Source organism: Thalassophryne amazonica, chromosome 22 (genome assembly GCF_902500255.1).
Source record: "Thalassophryne amazonica chromosome 22, fThaAma1.1, whole genome shotgun sequence".
NCBI lineage: Eukaryota > Metazoa > Chordata > Actinopteri > Batrachoidiformes > Batrachoididae > Thalassophryne > Thalassophryne amazonica.
Genome location: NC_047124.1, coordinates 31,811,317 through 31,834,323, shown reverse-complemented (window position 1 = coordinate 31,834,323; position 23,007 = coordinate 31,811,317). Strand labels below are relative to the sequence as shown.

Below are 23,007 nucleotides of genomic sequence, written 5' to 3'. Positions count from 1 at the left end.
CATCTAGCGGTGGGAAAAGAAGCTTCTTTGTTGGAAAAAATGATTCATAGTTTTGAAATGCTTGAAAATGAAATGAAACAAATGTTTCAGAAAAAGGTGCAATTTTGAAATGTTAAATAAAAAGTATAAAAAAGAAAAGTATTTACTCATTCAAACTAAAACTGTTTAAGAATTCTCAAAATAGTAAACCTACGGTATCAACTGCTTCAGAAAATGATTCAAGATTTTGAAAAGTTCAGCACACTACAACTGTGCCATCTAATGGACAGTGTCCAATGGACACTTTGCTTTATTAAAAAATTCCAGTTTTGAAATGTTTGAAATCTAAATGAAGTTATTGCACCAGAAAAATTATTGATTGTTGAAAGTTTTGAAATGCTTAATACACCAAGTACTTTTAATAAAAAAGTCGGTGTTTCAAACTGTTTGAAACAATAACTGAAACAATTGCTTAGAAAATAATTGTATGAAAATAACATCAATCAACTGCTTTCTAAAATTTTATAATCCCTAACACACTGCAATGATGATGTCTAGTGGACAGTAAAGGCTCTCTGATTAACATAATCAATCTTTAAACAGAAATTTAAGAAAAACAGTTGCTTTTGAAAATGTTCACCGGTTTTGAAACTCTTAAAAAAATGAAGTGAAACACTGTCTTAAGTAAATAATTTTACATTTGAAAAATTAACAAATTAACAAATCCTTCTGAAAAGTACCCAGTAAGACTCTTCAGCTGCTCTCCCCATAGCAGAACCGAGGTTGATCTGCATATTGATTTGGCACAAATTTTACACCAGATGCCCTTCCTGACACAAACGAAATACTGAATTCCTTTAAAAAAAATTCAAAACTGAATTTTGAAAAATAAAAATGTTTCCAAACACTTGACACAACAGAGGTTGACATCTATTGGAGAGTGGGACATTCGTGACTAAACAAATTATTCAGGTTGTTTCCTAAAAGCATCTTAAGGACTTTTTACCCGTGGCCAAAATATGGCCATCGGTATTGGTAAGACTTTGTGTCTGTCCGTCCATATGTGCTCAGCATAACTCCAGTCCTATTAGTATCAGGGTCTTGAAATTCACAGGGAGCATTCTTGGGACACAGACCATGGACAATTTCAAAGATGGCTAACCTTGACAGATTTAAGAGGTCAAAAGGTCACATTCTGTTTCCTATTTTTATGCTCGCTCATACGGCCAAGGGTATTTTAGCACTGCGTTACATTTTTGAGATTATCTTGGTTTTAAAATGTTTTGGTAAAACAATGCCCAGTTTTTGTTTGAAATGTGGTTTAATAAAAGTCAAATTCAGGCCACTTCAAACAGTAATGTGAACACCGACATAAACAATCGGCAGTTTTTAAATTGAGAAGCTTGATTAGAAGACCAGGTTATCCAAAAAAACCCCAAAAGGTTGGTGGTTTGATCCCTGACTACTACAGAAATTTGGTATTTTCATTATATGTACAAGTTCATGGACTTGACTGCCTGTGTGTGATGAGGCCAATCCGACTTCTCGGTTTGTCTTGCAAATGAGATGTTGACTTATGGAGGCAACCTGAACAGCTTTGACCAAGCTTCCTCTTTAACACAGCTGAGCGGGCTGGATGCACGTGCGTGTTTACGTGCACGCCCATCACCAGCTGGCATGGCAACATTTCTACATTTTTCCATTGAATGAACCCAAAGAGGTTATTTGAAAAACAGCTGTACGAGTTTAATCTTAAGCCTTTGGGGACGTGGAGATCAACCTGTGGTTGCACGCAGTTCCCAGAGGGTCTAGCCCTTACCGCTGCTGTAAAGTCCCTGTGCACACACACACACACACACACACACACACACACACACACACACACACACACACACACACACACACACACACACACACACACACACACACCCCATAATAGACATGATAGACATTCATCACACATATGTTATAGTATATATCCCCTCAATGCAGCGAGCTGCTAAATCACGCAAAAAAGTGTGTATATATCCACTTAACGGTCAATTTACAAGCCATTTCTATCCCGGCGATGATAATATTTATGAGCTGCCAATGGTGACGCCGGATTTAGTACGCCCATCTTCATAAAAGTGTCGGGCTGTTCCCTGCAGTCTCGTTTCTTTCGGATTAAATCACACTGAAACACTCGATACGTCAGCCACAACCATGATATCTCATTTTCCTGGAAAATCTATTAGCATGTCGGTGAGCTAATGAAGTTTCATGTGCTGCACGGACGCACTGAATGACACTGATATCCCGTTGATTTGGATTGTAAATAGGTTTTCAATTTTTGCCCATTTTGTGACTTACCGGGCAGCAAATTATATTGAAGATGACTTTGCTGTATATGTGAGCGCAGAGACGGACGGGTGTGTTGAATATGTCACTCACTCATATAATTAATTTGCATATTGATGACTTGCTGGTTTATGTAAATGTGTATGCCTGTGCATTTCAGTATTTATTCCATCATGCCAGCTAAGGGTGTATTTATTCATCCGTGGGTCACTCCCCCTCTTTGGGGTAGCAGATGTCTGTCTGTTCACATAGGTGTGTGTGTGGTTGCGTGCACACGTGCACCCCAGGGCCAGGTGAGGCAGTGTTTTGCCAGTGATTACTCCTGAGATCCAAGATCATGTCCGTTGAGATCCAAATCCAAACATCCCCACTGTGCATCTCTCCGTCCCCCCAGAATTATGTCCTTTCAATGGGGCAAGCAGTCCAGATGGTCAGGGGGTTGGAGACTTGGAACATATATATATGCAAATAGTCAAAACAATCCAAGTAGATTTGTACAGATTGAATTATATAAATCAAGCCTGTGAGAGATTACATGTGGCATTTCACAGGGATCAGTGTTAGTGTTTTTTTATTGTATGCAAATTAACTCTAAATTTTCATGAGAAATAAAAATATTATTTGCAGATGACACCACTATTTTCTGATCAGATAAAAACCTGGAGAAGCACTTGGTAAAGGTTTAACATCCAATAAAAGGCAAATAGTAAGTTCTTTTGGCTTCTGTCTTTCTCACCACAGCAGATTCAATTTGCATCCGCATGTTTTTTTGGCACAAGTTTTACACCAGATGCCTTTTCTGATGCAACTCCACCTTACACGGAGAATGGGCACGGTTGGTCAAGAGAACTGGGGAACCTTGTTTTGGGAGCAAGTGCATTGACCTCTTGGTCACCACACAGCTCCTTTCAAGGAAACACAACATCTAATAAGCTAAAATCAAAGCTTTACCAGGTGGTGGTGTTGCGTTTGTTCACACACAATCTGGATTAGACTCTGGGATAGGACAGGGGGGGGAAATGATAGTTCATGCACTATGTCCCAGAGATTTTTTCCATAACCACAGTACACTTTGAAATAAAAATGCTTTATAAGATGAAAATTCAGAATTTACTTGAAAAAGCCTCTCTGACTTTGTCTCCAAACTGTCCCACTTGAGCTGTTCCTCTGATATGTTCATTCCTAATCCTGTACATTCTCAACACTCCCAAAGAGAATCGCAACATTTTCAGCTCTGCCACTTCCAGCTCTGCCTCCTGTCTTTTTGTTAGTGCCACGTCTCTAAGCCATACAACATAGCTGGTTTCACTACTTTCTTGTAGACTTTCCCCTTCACTCTTGCAGATATTCTTCGGTTACAAATCACTCCTGCCACCTTTCTTTACCCACTCCACCCTGCCTGCACTCTCTTCACCTCTCTACCACACTCGCCATTACTTTGGAAAGTTGACCCCAAGTATTTAAACTCATCTACTTTCCCCACTTCTACTCCTTGTAAGTACACTATTCCACTGGGCTCCCTCTCATTCACACACATGTACTCAGCCTTACTCGTACTGACTTTCATTCCCCTTCTCTCCAGAGCATATCTCCACCTTTCCAGGTTAGACTCGACCTGCTCTCTACTCTCACTACAGATCACAATGTCATCTGCAAACATCATAGTCCATGGAGACTTCTGTCTGATGTCATCTGTTAATATTAGTCTAAATAGTGTGACGAGTGTTCTTCCGTATGGCATAAGTACAGATGGCGTGGGGGTGTTTCTCTTGTAAACCTTCTGCCATTTTCATTTTGTTATTGGTCCACCTCACTAATGTCATCAAAATACTGATTCCATGGTTACAAGGACACATTAAAAACAACATATAAATGAATTAAGAATGCTATGCGCATGTTGTCACAACACATACACAGAATGCAGAATACTACTGGAAATACAACCCACTCAATGAGTATTTATTTATTTAACCAGGTTAGTCCCATTGAGATTGAGATCTCTTGTGCAAGAGAGACCTGGACAATTACAAAGTTTCCAGTTCACCTGACCTGCATGTCTTTAAATGTGGTAGGAAACCCATGCAAACATGGGGAGAACATGCAAACTCCACACATAAAGGCCACAGGTGGGAATCAAACCCATGACCTTCTTGCTGTGAGGCAACAGTGCTAACCACTAAGCCACTGTGCTGTGAGTAACTTTAACCTTTAAGCACAGTAAAACTTCCCTGAACAAATATACATAAATTTTACAGTACCCTTGGTGTTTAATCTGAAAACAGCATGAGAATGTGGAAGCGGGAAGGAAAAACACTGAATTCCACACAAACGTTAGTTTGGGTGTTAACTGATTGAACACAGATGAAGCACATTTACATTTTAAATTGTCATTGTCTTCCCAATCTGATGGAAACAAGCTGCCGAGTGGTGTAATTATGTATGCATGAATACATTTCATAAATGCGCTGTGTCATTGCACCAGAAAATGCCGTGCGCATTACCATAAGCAATGAGCGACAGAGTACGTCGTATTCATTTTGGCGTGACAGCCACACAGCTGCACTTCTTCAACCTGCAGTGACTCTGTGAATCTGCAGGAAAAACAGTTTGTCCACAGCGTGGACTTTTCAGGGATTATTATCTGAACAAAGATAAAATTATCATCACTTGCTGTAATATGTCAGGAAGGAACACCTTGTAGATGATGCTAACAAGCGCTACCATTTGTCAAATGATACGCAGTCAAGCATCTTGATTTAAAAAAATTAAATTGCAAAGGATATAATGTCAGGTGTCTTACTTTTTCAAAGCTTCTATTTTAGCTGCAAAGCAACAACCACGAAGGAAATCTCAGTTTTGCTCCTTTGTGATTCTGCTCTGCCTTTGATAATCCTTTAATGAGTCTTAAAAATGTTGGTTGTAATACTTCATAATCCCACTCTGCAATGCTTGTGATCTACTTATGATTTTTTTTTCTTTAAAAAGCCACAAAAATGTGCCAAGCACTTGACTCCCAAGAGCCTCTTGCATTCATGAGGCTAAGAGTTAGCGCCTCCTAAATAACTTAAAAAACTCAACAAAAAGTGATCACAAAGTTGTTTTCTGATCATTTTCCTGAAACCTCAAAAACGTAACACATCTATGAGACAAATGCGTCAGGGTTTGTCATACAAAGTGACGTTGCAGCTGGGTTCCTTACTTTACTAGCTACTTAAGCTAGCAGTTAGCATGGAAACATAGGTTGTGTCTCGATTCAGGGGCTGCATCCTTCAAATGCTGCATTTGTTGACCGTGTACACCATAGTGGCGCGATGAATTTGTCTTATTTTGAAGGCAGCGTAGAATGTGTCCAATGAATAGCTACAGCCTTCTTTTCCCAGAAAATGAAGAATACAACAGGTGTAAAAAAGTAAGTCCCGTTGGCTGCTCCCTTGTTTTTTCACTTGGCGTCGCCACAGCAGATTCATATGAGATCTGCATTTTGATTTGGCACAAGTTTTACACCGGATGCCCTTCCTGACGCAACTCCACAGCACATGGAGAAATGTGGCAGGGGTGGGGTTTGAACTGGGAACTTTCCGCACTCAAACCAAGAGTACAAACCACTTAGCCACCACGTCTGCTCCAAGAGTATAGCATGTGTGTTAAGTTTAAAAGAAAAAAGTCAATTTTGGGCAAACACGATGCAGAAGATAAATAAGCAAAACAGAAATTAGCATTGTAAACCGTATTAATAAACTGTGGTAGGGTGACCATATTTTGATCACGGAAAACCAGGACACTCGGTCCGCAATGAGATACTCAAAAGTGAGTATGAATAGGCAGAACTGGAATGATAACATAATTCACGGAATGACAGAACAGCACCTTACTACGCTCCTTACCTCCCAAGCTCCGTGTATTGATAACCAATCTCAAGATAATGCAATAAAATGTTATCATAGAAAGCAGTCCCCCCCACCACCCATCCCGTCATATTCAAAGCGCAAACGTATCTCTTTTCAAATCGCCGGAATAGCAGATCGCCATATTGGAAAATTTACCCTCACTAACACTAGATGGCACCACGTAAGCTCCCATTCTGCCATTCCGTCGCTGTTCTGTCAAGAGTTTGGGGACCTAAAGCTTTATATAGTGGCTAAATAACTCAATTATTTGAGTGGGGAGACCTGATCATCAAATAAATACTTGTTTTGGGTGTAATATAAGCAAAAATTACCCATTCCGCCAATTGTCATCCATTCTATTTCAGAACAACTTGTTTGGGATCTTCGTTCATTGAAGGCCAGATCTTCATAGAATGCATCTTTAGAAAGGCGCACCCCCTAAACTGAGACATAACCATAGTGGTATCTGTGGAACCAATAAGTTTTTTCATACAAGAACACATAAAATCTAGGCTCAAGTCTGTCAAGCGATGTCTAGTAAACTGGAGCTGAAATGTCACAGTTTATTTTTAAGGAAATCCTTCTCTGTTCCACTCCACCATGAAGCTGAATAACTGGCAATGCAATAGATCACAGTTCAGTCACAGTCACAGAACCATACACTGCATCCAGAAAGTAGTCACAGCGCTTCATTTTTTCCACATTTTGTGATGTGATGTGTTACAGCTTTATTCCAAAATGGAGAAAATTCAGTATTTCCCTCAGATTGTACTCACAACAACCCATAATGCCAACACGAAAAAAGTTATATATGGGTGATTCATGGACTACAGGCACTTATTATGTCCTTTGATCATATTGTATGAAAAACAGAAAAAAAGGGGAAATTTCACACTTTTATAGTTATCTTTACAATGAAAGTGTGTTAAGAAATTTGTTCTAGTAGTCTATGATGACTTTTTCACCTTTTTTCAGCATCATTATATGCAAATATTGCCGTTTTGTGCTTGTCCCACACCCAGACTTTTGATCTTCAATGATAAAAATGAATGGTAAAGAAACATTTTTTCTAATGTTTTAAAATATCTCTGAATAAAATATCAGTAAAATAATCAAAACATAATTGGGGTATTCAATGTCATACAACTGTTGTGATTTTTTTAAACAAAATGTAGTTGTCCCACACTATTGCCGTAATTTCCACCACAACACTGTAACGTCCCTTTAAACTGTTTGTATGAAAGACTGTTTGGGTAGTTTCTATGGAGATAAACAGTGACATCAGAGCACATGTATATAGCGCCAAATCACAACAAACAGTTGCCCCAAGGTGCTTTATATTGTAAGGCAATGGTGTGCTAGTAATTATATTTACAAGGCCAATAGTGCCCATAGTTAAAGAATCACCCATATATATATGAGTATATTTCTTATTGTTACATGGGAAACAAGGTACCAGTAGATTCAGTAGATTCTCACAAATCCAACAAGACCAAGCATTCATGATATGCACACTCTTAAGGCTAGGAAATTGGGCTATTAGTTTAAAAAAAAGTGGAAAAGGGGATGTTCACAATAATAGTAGCATCTGCTGTTGACGCTACAAACCCAAAACTATTATGTTCAAACTGCTTTTTTTTATCAATCCTGTGAATCACTAAACTAGTATTTAGTTGTATAACCACAGTTTTTCATGATTTCTTCACATCTGTGAGGCATTAATTTTGTTGGTTTGGAACCAAGATTTTGCTCGTTTACTCGTGTGCTTGGGGTCATTGTCTTGTTGAAACACCTATTTCAAGGGCATGTCCTCTTCAGCATAAGGCAACATGACGTCTTCAAGTATTTTGACATATCCAAACTGATCCATGATACCTGGTATGCGATCTATAGGCCCAACACCATAGTAGGAGAAACATGCCCATATCATGATGCTTGCACCACCATGCTTCACTGTCTTCACTGTGAACTGTGGCTTGAATTCAGAGTTTGGGGTCGTCTCACAAACTGTCTGTGGCCCTTGGACCCAAAAAGAACAATTTTACTCTCATCAGTCCACAAAATATTCCTCCATTTCTCTTTAGGCTAGTTGATGTGCTCTTTGGCAAATTGTAACCTCTTCTGCACATGTCTTTTATTTAACAGAGGGACTTTGCGGGGGATTCTTGCAAATAAATTAGCTTCACACAGGCGTCTTCTAACTGTCACAGCACTTACAGGTAACTCCAGACTGTCGTTGATCATCCTGGAGCTGATCAGTGGGTGAGCCTTTGCCATTCTGATTATTCTTCTATCCATTTTGATGGTTGTTTTCCATTTTCTTCCACGCGTCTTTTTTTTTTTTTTTTTGTCCATTTTAAAGCATTGGAGATCATTGTAGATGAACAGCCTATAATTTTTTGCACCTGCATATAAGTTTTCCCCTCTCCAATCAACTTTTTAATCAAACTACACTGTTCTTCTGAACAATGTTTTGAACGCCCCATTTTCCTCAGGCTTTCAAAGAGAAAAGCATGTTCAAAAGGTGCTGGCTTCATCCTTAAATAGGGGACACCTGATTCACACCTGTTTGTTCCACAAAATTGACAAACTCACTGACTGAATGCCACACTACTATTATTGTGAACACCCCCTTTTCTACTTTTTTTTACTAATAGCCCAATTTCATAGCCTTAAGAGTGTGCATATCATGAATGCTTGGTCTTGTTGGATTTGTGAGAAACTACTGAATCTACTGGTACCTTGTTTCCCACGTAACAATAAGAAATATACTCAAAACCTGGATTAATCTTTTTAGTCACATAGCACTCCAAATCATGTCCAGTCAACTGAAGGTACCCCAGGTGGACTCCAATTAAGCTGTAGAAACATCTCAAGGATGATCAGGGGAAACAGGATGCACCTGAGCTCAATGTTGGGCTTCAAGGCAAAGGCTGTGAATGCTTATATACATGTGATTTCTTAGTTTTTGTATTTTTAATAAATTTGTAAAAATCTCAAAAACTTTTTCACATTGTCATTATGGGGTACTGTGTGTAGAATTTTGAAGGCAAAAATGAAATTAATACTTTGGAATAAGGCTGTAACATAACAAAATGTGGAAACGGTGTAGCGCTGTGAATACTTTCCAGATGCACAGTACGCCTCCTTCAGAGGGTCTTGGTGGCTTCCCTCACTCGTCACATACAAGTCTACACTGTGTATACAAAAGAGTGCACTGTCTGCACTGATTAAGAGCCAGTTGCTTTTATAGTTTATCAACTCTGAAATAAGATTAACTACATTTTTCCCAACTCCATCAGAACAAGTAGTATTTGATGAAATATTTTGTGGTGTTTAGAATATTCCTGCAGTGCACCAGTATGTATTATGTTTCTCTTGCAGCAGGTCAACATTTGAGTCGTGACGTCTTACAAAGACCACTCACATTTGCTTTGCACGTACACAAACTCCCAAAAGCAGAAGGGGATGGAGGAGATGAAATCAGCAAACCGACAAGCAGAAGATTAATCCGTCTTTCCCAGCCAGGCTCTCCCGCCGCCTCCCTCTTCTCGTTTCTCTTTCCAGCCTCATTGTTTTCAATAAAGTGTCAAGACTGGCCATTTTATAATCACATTTGCGACTTGGGATCAGAGATTCAGAAGCAATCAATGTCTATTAGAATCACAGGGTTATTGATTGAAAGAGGAGAGATGGTGTGATGTATCGCTCCCACTTTCTTTCTGGCTGTGGAACCCACACATTTTGTGCAAACATTTACCAAAGCTTCGCTCTGTAGGTTCCTGTCCACAGGTTGCCGCTACTTCATTTGCACGGATCATCTTGCCGCTCGAAGCGATGGACAGAAACCGACTACATCAGCATAAACACCGATGTTAATAAGCTGAAACAGCACCACAAGGTCAGAACGGTTCATTCTCCTTATCCGTCCACACAGCTGTCTCCTACATAAAATACAGTTATTTTACAAGCAGAGAGCGAATCAAAGCAGTGCTGCAGCCACAAATTCATTTTCAGGTGGAGTAGAACCATCAGCCCATAAATGTTAGTGCTTTAAGTAGTTTGAAACATTTTGAAAAAAGTCAGTGATTTCTGAAGGAATGGTTTCGTTTAGTTGTTAGAACATTTTGAGGAGGTGTCATTTTTAAGAAGCAATTGTTTAATTTACTGTTTCAACCATTGCGAAACAGTCAACCATTTTCTGAAGCAAGTGCATCATTTCGTGTTGAGTGCACTTTGAAACAGTGAAGCATTTTTCAGAAGAACTTATTGTATTATTTCAAGCATTCTGATATACATTTATGAATCAATTTGTGATTTTCTGAAGGAATTGTTTCGTTTAGTTGTTACACCATTTTGAGGAGGTGTCATTTTTAAGAAGCAGTTGTTTCATTTACTGTTTCAGCCACTGTGAAACAATCAACCATTTTCTATAGCAAGTGCATCATTTCATGTTGAGTACACTTTGAAACAGTGAAGCATTTTTCAGAAGAACTTATTTGTATTATTTCAAGCATTCTGATATACATTTGAAACATTATGAATCAATTTGTGATTTTCTGAAGGAATTGTTTCGTTTAGTTGTTACACCATTTTCAGGAGGTGCCATTTTTATTAATTAAGCAATTGTTTCTTTTAGTGTTTCAACCATTTTCTGAAGAAAGTGCTTCATTTAGTGTTGAGTGCATTTTGAAACAGTGAAGCATTTTCAGAAGGACTTATTTGTATTACTTAGAGCATTCTGATATACATTTGAAGCATTATGAATCAATTTGTGACTTTCTGAAGGAATTGTTTTGTTTAGTTCTTTGACTGTTTTTTTAAGCAATTGTTTCATTTTGTGTGTCAACCTTTGTGAAGCAGCCAACTACTTTCTGAAGCAAGTGCTTCATTTAGTGTTGAATGCACTTTGAAACAGTGAAGCATTTTCAGAAGGACTTTATTCGTATTATTTCAAGCATTCTGATATACTTTTGAAGTATTATGAATCAATTTGTGATTTTCTGAAGGAATTGTTTTAGTTGTTAGATCATTTTGAGGAGGCGTCATTGTTTCATTTAGTGTTTGAAATAAATAAGTCTCTGAAGCAACCATTTCATTTGGCATTGTTAAGTATTGAATCTTTTCCTGACATATTTGTCATTTACTGTTTTGAACTTTATGAAAAATGAATTCCTTTTAAATGCTATTGGTGCATTCATTTTCAAACATTTCACAACATGTCTATGAAGAAAATGTTCCAGTTAGGGATTCAAGTATTTTTAACCAATGAATCATTTTGTTGACTTGTAGTCTTTGGTGCATTCTAAAACTTTTTTTTTTTTTTTGAAGCACTTGCACTGTTTCATGTTTTCAGCAGTTGAAACTGTCAAGTATGTGTGATGGTGTTTGCGCATTTCAAAACGTAACATTAAAGAAAGTTTAATTTAAGGTTCGGAGCACTATCAAACACTGAATCATTTTCCGAGGCAGTTACATAATTTCATGTCAAGGTGTTTAAAAAAAATGGATCATTTGTGTTATTTTTGATATTTTCAAAACAAGCATTTATTTTGTCCTTCAAGTGTTTTGAAACAAGTGCCATCCACCGTTTTGAGTACTTCGAAATGTGAATCATTTTATGAAGCATTTCCTCACTTCCTCGCTGTCGTATTCGACGGACTTATAAATGGCTTCTGCTTCCTTCCCCTTTGCATATAGAAGTGAGTTTACTTGTAACTTGTTTGGTCGCAACACCGAACCTGCTGTAACGTCGCTTCCAAGTCGGCCACTTTGCCGGCTTTGTGAAGTCAAATTACTCCGGTGGTCCAAATTTTGCCATCTCCATCATGTTCTGACACCATGTCACATTAATAATGAAACGCGTAGATGAACTTAGTAGCTCCGTGTTTGTTAGTACTTTTGATGGAGTGTACACACAGTATATGTTCGTGGCATAGGCACAGCTAACAACAACACAACTACGGTGCTATCTACCTAGCACACACACACTCACGTGTCTCACCACACGCAGCCCCCCCCCCCCCCCCCACCACCACCACCACCACCTTTAGAGATTCTTGGCTCCGCCCCTGTTCCAGTCCCCGGACAACTTATTAAATGTGAAGTCTTTCCACAGAAGAACAAGACGAGTAGGACAGACTGCTGCAGTGTGCACTCAGAATGCCAGTCACACACAGAAACACGGCCTCTGTCGACTCTCATGCACGCACGCGCACACACACACACGCACGCACAATTTACAAAGGCTGACATGGATTTATGTTCGCACCTCCTCAAAGAGACAGGCTGTAAGAAAAAGGACAAATTCAAGCAAAGAATAAGAAAATTGTTCAAATTCTCTCTCTCTCTCACACACACACACACACACACACACACACACACACACACACACTAGGGAATTGCTTCCTCACTGTGCAGTGTTTAAAGTGGATTTCTGTGAGGGGCAGGGGTGTAGTTAAAGGGGGGGGGGGTCCATCGGGCATAAAATCCCACCAAAGTAATCAACATATAGAGATTAAAATTTTTTATATATATAGTTTGTGTCCTCAAAACAAATTGCTTCTGAAATTATTCACTGTCTGGAAACAAAACACTAAATTAAGCTATTGATTCAAAAAAAATCATTTCAATTTTCAAACCAACTGGTCTGTAAAAAAAAAAAAAAAAAAAAAAAAGGTACAAAAACAGCTTGAAATGCAATTAAAAGCAATATGAGTCAGTGTTTTAAAACACTTAAAATACTAACTGAAACTGTCTTCAGTGCTCAAATAAAACATCTTAATCAAAAAATTAAGTCCCTGTATATTCAAAGCAATAAATGAAACAGTTACTTTCAAAAATTAGTAATTAACACAAATGGAAAGTCACTTTAGAAAATTTGTCTGTGAAAAACGACTGTTTCCTTTTTCTACACAGAGATGACAAACTGCAATTTTTGAAGTAAATGAATCAGTTGGTTTGGAAATTGAGACACTGTCTTGAAAGAAGACTTAAGGCCCCTTCACACAAAGCACGAATGAGGCCGAATGGGAATCCCACCCCCAGTCAGGGGGTGTCCACGCGCATTCGCAAACATCGGACAGCAGTCTGAGAGCAGTTGGCACAGTCGTGCAGCCAGAGCACATGCACTCAGCATGTGGAAAACATATCAAATGGTGGTCTAAGTGCAGTCTGTCCGCAAATTGACTGCAGTCGTAATATTTGTATGGTATGAAATCACCATTCGAAGCATTCGAGGGGCAGTTCGAAGTGTTGGGCCACGTCGAATCCGGGCCGGATGTCTCGATCGTGCCTGGATGCACCTCCCCTTCACACCAGAGGAGGAATGAGACCAAATGTCATCCGAATGGCCATTTGACCTACACTCGGCCAAAGTCAAGGAGCACTCCAAATCTTCAGACAGCAGACTGACTTCAGTCCCAACAGTCGGGCACAATCGCGATAATGATCATGGATTGTCATGAACATCATGCAGGAACACCATGTGGAGCCACGCTGCCGGTCCCACAGCCAGTCACTGTGTTCCAGCGGCTCTGTGAGGCGCACAGCAGAGCAGCTGAATGGGATGTGACAGCTGTAACACCTATCATGACATCCACAACATGTACCTCTGAAGGCAGACTGACGTGGTAACAGCTGCACCAGGCCTTCATCACATAAAAATAAAAACTCACCTTTGGAAACGCTCAACATGCGCGTCACGGCGCATAACACACAATCACTAAGTCCACATAGTCCAAAGAAAAAATGAGGAAAAAGAGATCATCCACACAGTCTGACAAAGAAAAAACAAAAGGAGAGAAAGTCTACACAGTCTCCCCCCCCCCCCAAAAAAAAAAATCAAAGGAAAGTCCACACAGTCCAAAAAAACAAAAAAAAAACAAAACAAAATCAAAGGAAAGTCCACACAGTCCACAAAAAAACAAAAAAAAAAAAAAAAAAAAAAATCAAAGGAGAGAAAGTCCACAGTCCAAAAAAAAAAAAAAAAAAAAAAAAAAAAAAAATTTAAAGGAGAGAAAGTTCACAGTCAAAAAAAAAAAAAAAAATCAAAGGAGAGAAAGTCCACACAGTCAAAAAAAAAAAAAAAAAAAAAAAAAAAAAAAAATCAAAGGAAAGTCCACACAGTCCAAAAAAAAAAAAAAAAAAAAAAAAAAAATCAAAGGAAAGTCCACACAGTCCCAAAAAAAAAAAAAAAAAAAAAAAAAAAAAATCAAAGGAAAGTCCACACAGTCCAAAAAAAAAAAAAAAAAAAAATCAAAGGAGAGAAAGTCCACACAGTCCAAAAAAAAAAAAAAAAATCAAAGGAGAGAAAGTCCACACAGTCTCCCCCCCCCCCCCCAAAAAAATCAAAGGAAAGTCCACACAGTCCCAAAAAAAAAAAAAAAAAAATCAAAAATCAAAGGAAAGTCCACACAGTCCAAAAAAAAAAACAAAAAAAAAAAAAAAAAAAAAATCAAAGGAGAAAGTCCACACAGTCCAAAAAAAAAAAAAAAATCAAAGGAGAGAAAGTTCACACAGTCAAAAAAAAAAAAAAATCAAAGGAGAAAGTCCACCAGTCCAAAAAAAAGAAAAAACATCAAAGGAAAGTCCACACAGGCCAAAAAAAAAAAAAAATCAAAGGAGAGAAAGCCCACAGTCCAAAAAAAAAAAAAAAAAAAAAAATCAAAGGAGAAAGTCCACCAGTCCAAAAAAAAAAAAAAAAAAATCAAGGGAGAGAAAGTCCACACAGTCCAAAAAAAAAAAAAAAAAATCAAAGGAGAGAAAGTCCACAGTCCAAAAAAAAAAAAAAAAAAAATCAAAGGAGAGAAAGTTCACACAGTCTGAAAAAAACAAACAAAAAAAAAATCAAGGAGAGAAAGTCCACAGTCCAAAAAAAAAAAAAAAAATCAAAGGAGAGAAGTCCACACAGTCCAAAAAAAAAAAAAAAAAAAAAATCAAAGGAGAGAAAGTCCACACAGTCCAAAAAAAGGAGAGAAAGTCCACACAGTCCCAAAAAAAAAAAAAAAAAAAAAATCAAAGGAGAGAAGTCCACACAGTCCAAAAAAAAAAAAAAAAAAAAAAAAATCAAAGGAGAGAAAGTCCACACAGTCCAAAAAAAAAAAAAAAAAAAAAAAAAAAAATCAAAGGAGAGAAAGTCCACACAGTCCCCCCCCCCCCCGAAAAAAAAAAAAAAAAATCAAGGAGAGAAAGTCCACAGTCCAAAAAAAGGAGAGAAAGTCCACACAGTCCAAAAAAAAAAAAAAAAAAAATCAAAGGAGAGAAAGTCCACACAGTCCAAAAAAAAAAAAAAAAAAAAAAAAAAAAAAATCAAAGGAGAGAAAGTCCACACAGTCCCCCCCCCCCCCCCGAAAAAAAAAAAAAAATCAAAGGAGAGAAAGTCCACACAGTCAAAAAAAAGGAGAGAAAGTCCACACAGTCCAAAAAAAAAAAAAAAATCAAACGAGAGAAAGTTCACACAGTCTGAAAAAACATAAGTTACATGCAGTGAACTACACGTGGACACTGCACAAACACACCGAAAAGTGCATGGGTGGGTGTTGGGGGGGGGGGGGGGCAGCAATTAACGTGTGAATGATTGAATGGAATTTATTCGGCACACACACATATTCAGCCCCCCCCAAAAAGCTAATAACATATTAAAAACACAAATTAAAAATAAGGGAAGAAAAAAGGAACACATATTTAACACATATGACATGTTTCCAGATGTCTTTGAACATCCAGTGTCAGCAGGTGTTGTGAGGAGAGCAGACCCAGTGCTGGCCCACGTTTGCCTTCTAGAATTTTAGACATCAGGCGACAATTGAACCTCATTCGTTTGGCGGTCATGCACGACTCAGTCGATGCAGGATCCGTCCATGGCATATTTTCCCCCAAATTTCCACACGTTACATAAAACATTTTTTTTCTACCCAGGCATGTATGGGTTCATTAGAAAGAGCAATTAAAGGGCTTTAAAACAAGCCTACATTTATTAAAATCCGTTAAGAAATATAGTGACGCTAGTGCAAAAAAAAAAAAGCAGACAGTTTATTATTGATGATCTGCACATCTCCACCCTTAGTAATGGCGCCTTCCTGTCCTGAGCGACGCTAATAGATTGAGGTGCGCACGTCCATTCCAGTCTATATTTCCATGAGCCATTCGACCTGATTCTGCTTCATTCGTGCTCATTCATTTTAAGTGTGAAGGGCACTTAGACAAGACAAGGCTTTTTGATACTTTGAACCAGATGAACAAATCAATGCAGAAAATGATTCACTGTGTTGAAACATTTGAAACACTAAATGGAACAGCTACTCTGAGAAAAAGCTATTTGATACTTAGACCTAGGCGAGCAAATCAATTAAGAAAATGATTCACTGTTTTGAAACATTTGAGCCACAAAATGAAATAGTTCCTCGGAGATGAGGCTTTTCTATGCTTTGAACGAGACAAACAAATCAAGGCAGAAAACAATTTACTGTTTTGATGGAAACAATTGAACCCAAAAACGAAATAGTTCCTCCGAGATGATGCTTTTAAATGCTTTGAACCAGACAAACAAATCAATGTGGAAAATCTATTGTTTTGATGGAAACATTTGAAACACAAAAAAAATTGTCACAAGGATTCACTTTTGAAACATTTGAACCACAAAACGAAATAGTTCCTCAGAGATGAGGCTTTTAAATGCTTTGAACCAAACAAATGAAGGCAGAAAACAATTTATTGTTTTGATACATTTGAAACTTGAAATAAAATTGTGAAAATGATTCATTGTTTTGAAATATATGAGCCACGAAATGAAACACTTACCTGGTCTCTTTCAAATGAGATGGCAAATCTTTTTGAATCACTTTGAATCAGACAAACTAATCGATTCAGAAAATGACTCACAGATTTGAAACACTAAACAAAACTGATATTTTAGAAAATAATTGCACATTTTGAAACACAGAAAACATGCAATTAATAACTGCTTCAGAAAAAGCTTCACTAAGGATAGGATAAAGGTTAAAGGTGACATCTAGTGGGCAGTGGGACCCCACCACCAAAAAAATAAAAAATAAAAAAACAAAAAAGAATTCTTGGCTGTGGTGAGGGGCCGTGGAGTCACGCTGTTGTGCACGCCTCCTTGATGGAATAATGGAGTTGAATACTTCTATTGGCAAACACACAGATGCTAATAACTGCTGATGGCAACAGAAAATTGAGGACCACATACGCTGTGATCAATGATAAGAACGCATCAGATCGGAGTTATTTGGATGGAAATGAGGCATGGGATTAACTTTGGTTACTGTCTTGGGGTGAAATGTGTATATTTGCCTGAAATGAAATTTGTGGAAGTGATTTGCGAGACAAGAGGAGATGGGAACGCTTTGATGAGTGCTTGTTTGATTTGGGAATTGGAAACTGCAAGCTCTTCTATTTATTTTCACGCTTTTTGGCTCTGTTTAGAGATAACGTAATGCATATGTACGTGCGCTTGTGTTTTCTTTACTTCTGTCCTTTCATCCTCTGTCCTATGTCTATCCTTCATTCATAATTCAAAACTTCTGAACAAAGAAAAGAAAATTAGATCCCGAAAAAAGCACAAAGAAAAGGAGAGAGGGCAAATAAAGGACACAAACCTTTTTGCCTGACTACATTCTATCATTTTCTTCAGCCTAACACCTCAGCAACAACCAATAATCAATCCCACACCGGATTTTTGTCTTCTGTGTCGTCCACTTTTGCTTTTAAAATGTTTATATATCAACATGAAAGGCATCAGAGGGCTGTGGCACCCGCCCCCAACAATGCACTCTGCAGACCACAATATAAATGTACAAATAAATATACGTGTCTGCAACAGCGGTTTTGACCATGTATGACTTTAGTGTCCAAATCCAACCCCCCCGTCTGCCTCATGACACCTATAACGGATCAAGCCACTGCGGTAACCATGAAGGCCCAAGAGGAACCCTGAACAAGAGATGGCTAACGGGGCTCTGGTGACACAAGAAGACCTCAACAGTGGATCAGGTGGAGGAGGTGATGGCTTGTAACCCAACGGCTGTGAAGGCAGATGAAGTTTGCAGCAGGTTCTCAGACCCCGATCATCTTGGATTTCCCATCCATTGGACCAGGCTAAAGATCTGTCAAGGGTCGTGTGTATGTTGACATCCCCACATTAAACAAACCCATTCACCGGCATCTCTAGATCGACCTTAGATGTCGATTTTCTCCACATCCACCATCTTGTCGGTTAATCGATCAGTCCTCGTCGTACCAGTCAACCATGAATATTTTGAGCAATATATCCATTAGATCATCCATGTAGGCTTCTTGGTTGTTGAGAAAGACCCCCCCCCCCCCCCCCCCAAAAAAAACCCAACGGGTTTCAAACTGTTTTCCTTGACCTTTGGCCAAGCTACTCCAAAATCTAAACACTTCAAGATAGTTATCCCAATAAAATTCCAACCAAACTTGAAGGAAATCCATCCAGCCATGTTTGAGTTGACATCTCCACAGACACCAATGAAAAACAAACAACCTTCTTGGTATTTCCACTTCACCAGTGTGCAAGTTAAAGACAGCTGATGCTGTGATCAAGATTTTGGAAAAACACATAATGAACTTGGAAAACGATATGGGTACCTGCAGTAACGTAGTTAAAAAATAATAATAATAATTTGCTGTCTTTATGAAGCCGGCGTAAATAAGTTATGGCAGCTGCTTCCTGTGGACGGAAAATGTCTCAGATAAGTGCATTCGTATTTGAAGTCTGGACTTAGTGACATCATCAATTATTGCAGGCATCTTTGCAAAAATTATACAGATCATATATACATATAGAGACAAAAGTAAATACTTTGTTAAAATACTTCAGTAGCATTTGTAATGTTATTGTTTCCACAGTAATATCGGAGGACGCCATGATTGTAGTTCCTAAGACTTGTAGTTCTTAAGTTGAATAAATCGGAAAACTGGATTTCCGCCCTGGTTTAATAGCAAAAAACAAACAAAAAAGCCTTCAACTTCAACCCAGCTTTAGTAACATGAATAACTAAAAGATGTGATACAAAGCCCGAGTACAAATAAACTGATGGATGTATGTGAGGGATCATTTTAAAGACACCGTCAAACAAAAATCAGCTTTTATCCACACTTGTACAGAGTAAGTCCAATATCCAGAGGCTGATGGGGCTGATGCTCATCCCCGGAGGCTGCAGCGTGCAGCAGAGGAGAGTCCAAGGCTCCCTCTGGATGAGCCATCAGGTCATCACAGGTTACTCCCCAGCCAACACCAGCACGCCTGGGTGGACTGGGATGGCACAGATGAAGCACTGTGTCCAAGAACACAAACACATGTAGTCAAACCTGGAACTATACATGTCATCCAGAAAGTATTCACAGCACTTAATTTTTTCCACATTTTCTTGTTACAGCCTTATTCCAAAATGATGAAATTCATTTTTTTCCTCAAAATTCTACACACAATACCGCATAATGACAACGTGAAAAAGTTTTGAGATTTGTGGCAATTTATTAAAAATTAAAAACTAAGAAATCACATGTACTTCAGTATTCACAGCCTTTGCAGTGAAGCTCAAAACTGAACTCAGGTGCATCCTGTTTCCACTGATCATCCTTGAAATGTTTCTACAGCTTAATTGGAGTCCACCTGAGGTAAATTCATTTGATTGGACATGATTTGGAAAGGTTTCGGAGCATTTTCCACAATGGTGGAGGAGAAGCCAGAGAGAGGTGAGCCAGCACACGTCACTGTACCTCTCTACTCTGACTGGCTGCCACTGTGTACTTCCCATAATGCTTCATGGAAGTCTGGGGAAGCCCCCACGCGATCTAGGATATCTCTATCATAGACTGTATGAATTGCTACCATAAGTCATTTTTTTTTTTAACAAAATTTTTTTTTTTTTCATTTTTCCCTTCAGGGGAATTTTTTTTATACATTTTTTGAGACAACACAAATCTTGATCATATTTGTAATGTTCTATTATGAATCCCCTATTTAAAGGCAAAAAATCTTAAAAAGCTCAGTGGCCCTATACATTTAAGGGAAATTCTGTAGTCAACCTTCTGTGACATACCAAGTTTGGTAGAAATAGAAAAATGACCTGAGAGGAGCAGGCCAAAAAAAACAACAAAACAAAACAAAACAAAAACAAACAGAAAGACGTGACTTCAATCCCAGTGGTAATTGGCAAATTTGACCTTAGCTGGGCAAATCCAGAACCCACCTCCATTTGTTAGAGTGAAAAACTTAAATGGTGACTACTGACCTAGTGTTTGAGCTTCTGTAAATTTGATTTTACCTGATCGACACTGGAGTGAAAATAAAAATTTTGACCTTAATTGCTTTGACATTTGCCAAAAACAAACCCTTTAACAGCAGTTCCTGCGTTGACAGTCATCTAGTCAACACATTTGGTGGAAATTGGCAGAAGACGTGAGAGGAGCAGGGTCACAAACTGACCAACAAACATTTTCACCTTTGACCACCAAAACAGACCATTTAAGGGCAATTTTGGGGTCACCCTTCATGCACAGTTTGTTGGGAATCCATAAAATGACTTTGGAGAAGCAGGGGAACAAAGTCCTGTACTTAAAATTCAGGGGTGTGCTGTAACGCTCAGCACGAGCGCGGCGACACTTTCAGAGGAAACCGCCTGCCGTTTCGGCGTTAGTATCTCCAAAAAGGTGTGCGCCCCCTGCTGTGCTTAATAAGGATAAAGATGGAGTCCCACCTGTCCAGCTGTGTGAAATACACGCTCGGCTGCTTGTAAAAGAAACCAGCATGGAGATAATACTGTCATCATTACCGCGGCTACATTCCTGGATTGTCTGACACTTTACTGGCAACCCGTAAAAACATGGCTTAGAAATGTGAAGACACTTCTCATCTATTTCGCTCTCTGAATTTTCATGGCACTTAATCCACATTGTCCCATTCTACCCAGTTGGAAATGGGAAATAACCTGCGATGAACTTGCATCCCATCTGCTTAACACGAAGTATTGCAGGATAAGGACCAACACCAGTGGGCATCAGGGCCTGTACAGGTCTGACTTATGCCCAATCACAATACTCTCCTATTGCCCAACCACTTCCCCTTTCTCTTCATTTTGCACATCCATGGTAGACGGCTCTGATCCATGTGAACTGAACTACCAACCTATAGATTCAATCAGGCGTGTATGGTGGGTTGTCAAAATTTTAGCAGCAACAATGTAAAGCACTGACTTGTGAGCTGGCGGAGTATCGTTATGAAAAAATACATACAGCTGCATCAACAAGTTGACTTCTGTGTCTATGATTTTATCATTTGGACAGGACTCGCACTGCCATCATTGAGTCCATCATCTCCTCCTCCATCACCGTCTGGAACGCTGCTGTCACTGCTAAGGACAAGAGCAGACTGCAGTGTATCATCCACGCAGCAGAGAATGTGATTGATCACAATCTGCCATCCCTACAGGACCTGTACACCTCCGGGGGGCCCTGAGGTGCTCAAGGAAGATAATGGCCAATCCCTCTCACCCAGGACACAAACTTTTTGTTACCCTCCCCTCTGGCAGACGGCTGAGGTCCATCAGGACTAAAACATCAAGACACAAACAGCTTATTTCTGTCTGCAGCCAGACTTATAAATAATGCCAGAGATCCCCATTTACCCTGCTCCCCTCCCCCGACTCCCAACAAAGTCCAGACTGATCATTCCTGCTCTGTTCATCTGCATGCCTGCACAGCCCCATTCCACTATATCTATTTCACAGTAAACTTTGCTTTGCCCATTTGTCTATTTGGCTCATTTACTTCTTACAGAAGTATTTCTTTTAGTCCTTTTCTTTTTATTGTTGTTTATGTACCTATTACTTCTTACAGACGGGTCATTCCATCTCAAGTCACCCAGAGGTTCCCAGGTCAACCCTCAGTTCTGTTCTGTCAGTTTGATATGTTATTCCTTTTAGAAAATTATGCTGAAATGCTAAATATTAGGTCTGTATTTTGCAAACATTTGAAGTTACAGCCTTTGGAAATTTTTGTGAATTTTTCACATATCGTGAAAACTGTGTTTTCTACAACTTAATAATAATGAGCTCCCTATATGCCTCACAGCTTTGAAACTGCTCATGCCAGGCTAACCTTTGGTGTAGAGTTGGGAAATTGTGGCAATTGTGGTTTATCTATTGTGAGCTGCCTTCCACAAAGGCCTCAATATGGTAGAAAACCTGAAATTCTACATGTTCTTCTTATTTTTGATGAGTTCAAAATCAAAGAATTATACCAGCTATGGCTATAGAACTTTTTGTATGATGGTTTGTGATATAAAGGAACATATCTACACATTTAAATTATATACCAGGTTGTTTTAGCAAAAGTTATAGTTGTCAGAAAAATGCTCATTTTTAAAAAAGTGTTGAAATATACTGATTTTCATCACCCCAGATGCCAATGTGGACAGTTGACTATTATATTCATATTTTTACCATATATTCTTATACACGCAACAAAAATATAAACGCAACACTTTTGGTTTTGCTCCCATTTTGTATGAGATGAACTCAAAGATCTAAAACTTTTTCCACATACACAATATCACCATTTCCCTCAAATATTGTTCACAAACCAGTCTAAATCTGTGATAGTGAGCACTTCTCCTTTGCTGAGATAATCCATCCCACCTCACAGGTGTGCCATATCAAGATGCTGATTAGACACCATGATTAGTGCACAGGTGTGCCTTAGACTGTCCACAATAAAAGGCCACTCTGAAAGGTGCAGTTTTATCACACAGCACAATGCC

At 38.7% G+C, this 23,007-nt stretch overlaps 1 long non-coding RNA gene across 1 annotated transcript; it reads left to right on the top strand.

Annotated features, from left to right (window-relative positions):
• Positions 1-9,434: 9,434 nt before the first annotated feature.
• Positions 9,435-22,787, top strand: LOC117504412. Its single transcript, XR_004558796.1, has 3 exons — positions 9,435-9,446; positions 17,197-17,203; positions 19,938-22,787. It is a non-coding gene; the product is annotated as an uncharacterized LOC117504412 (long non-coding RNA).
• Positions 22,788-23,007: the final 220 nt, after the last annotated feature.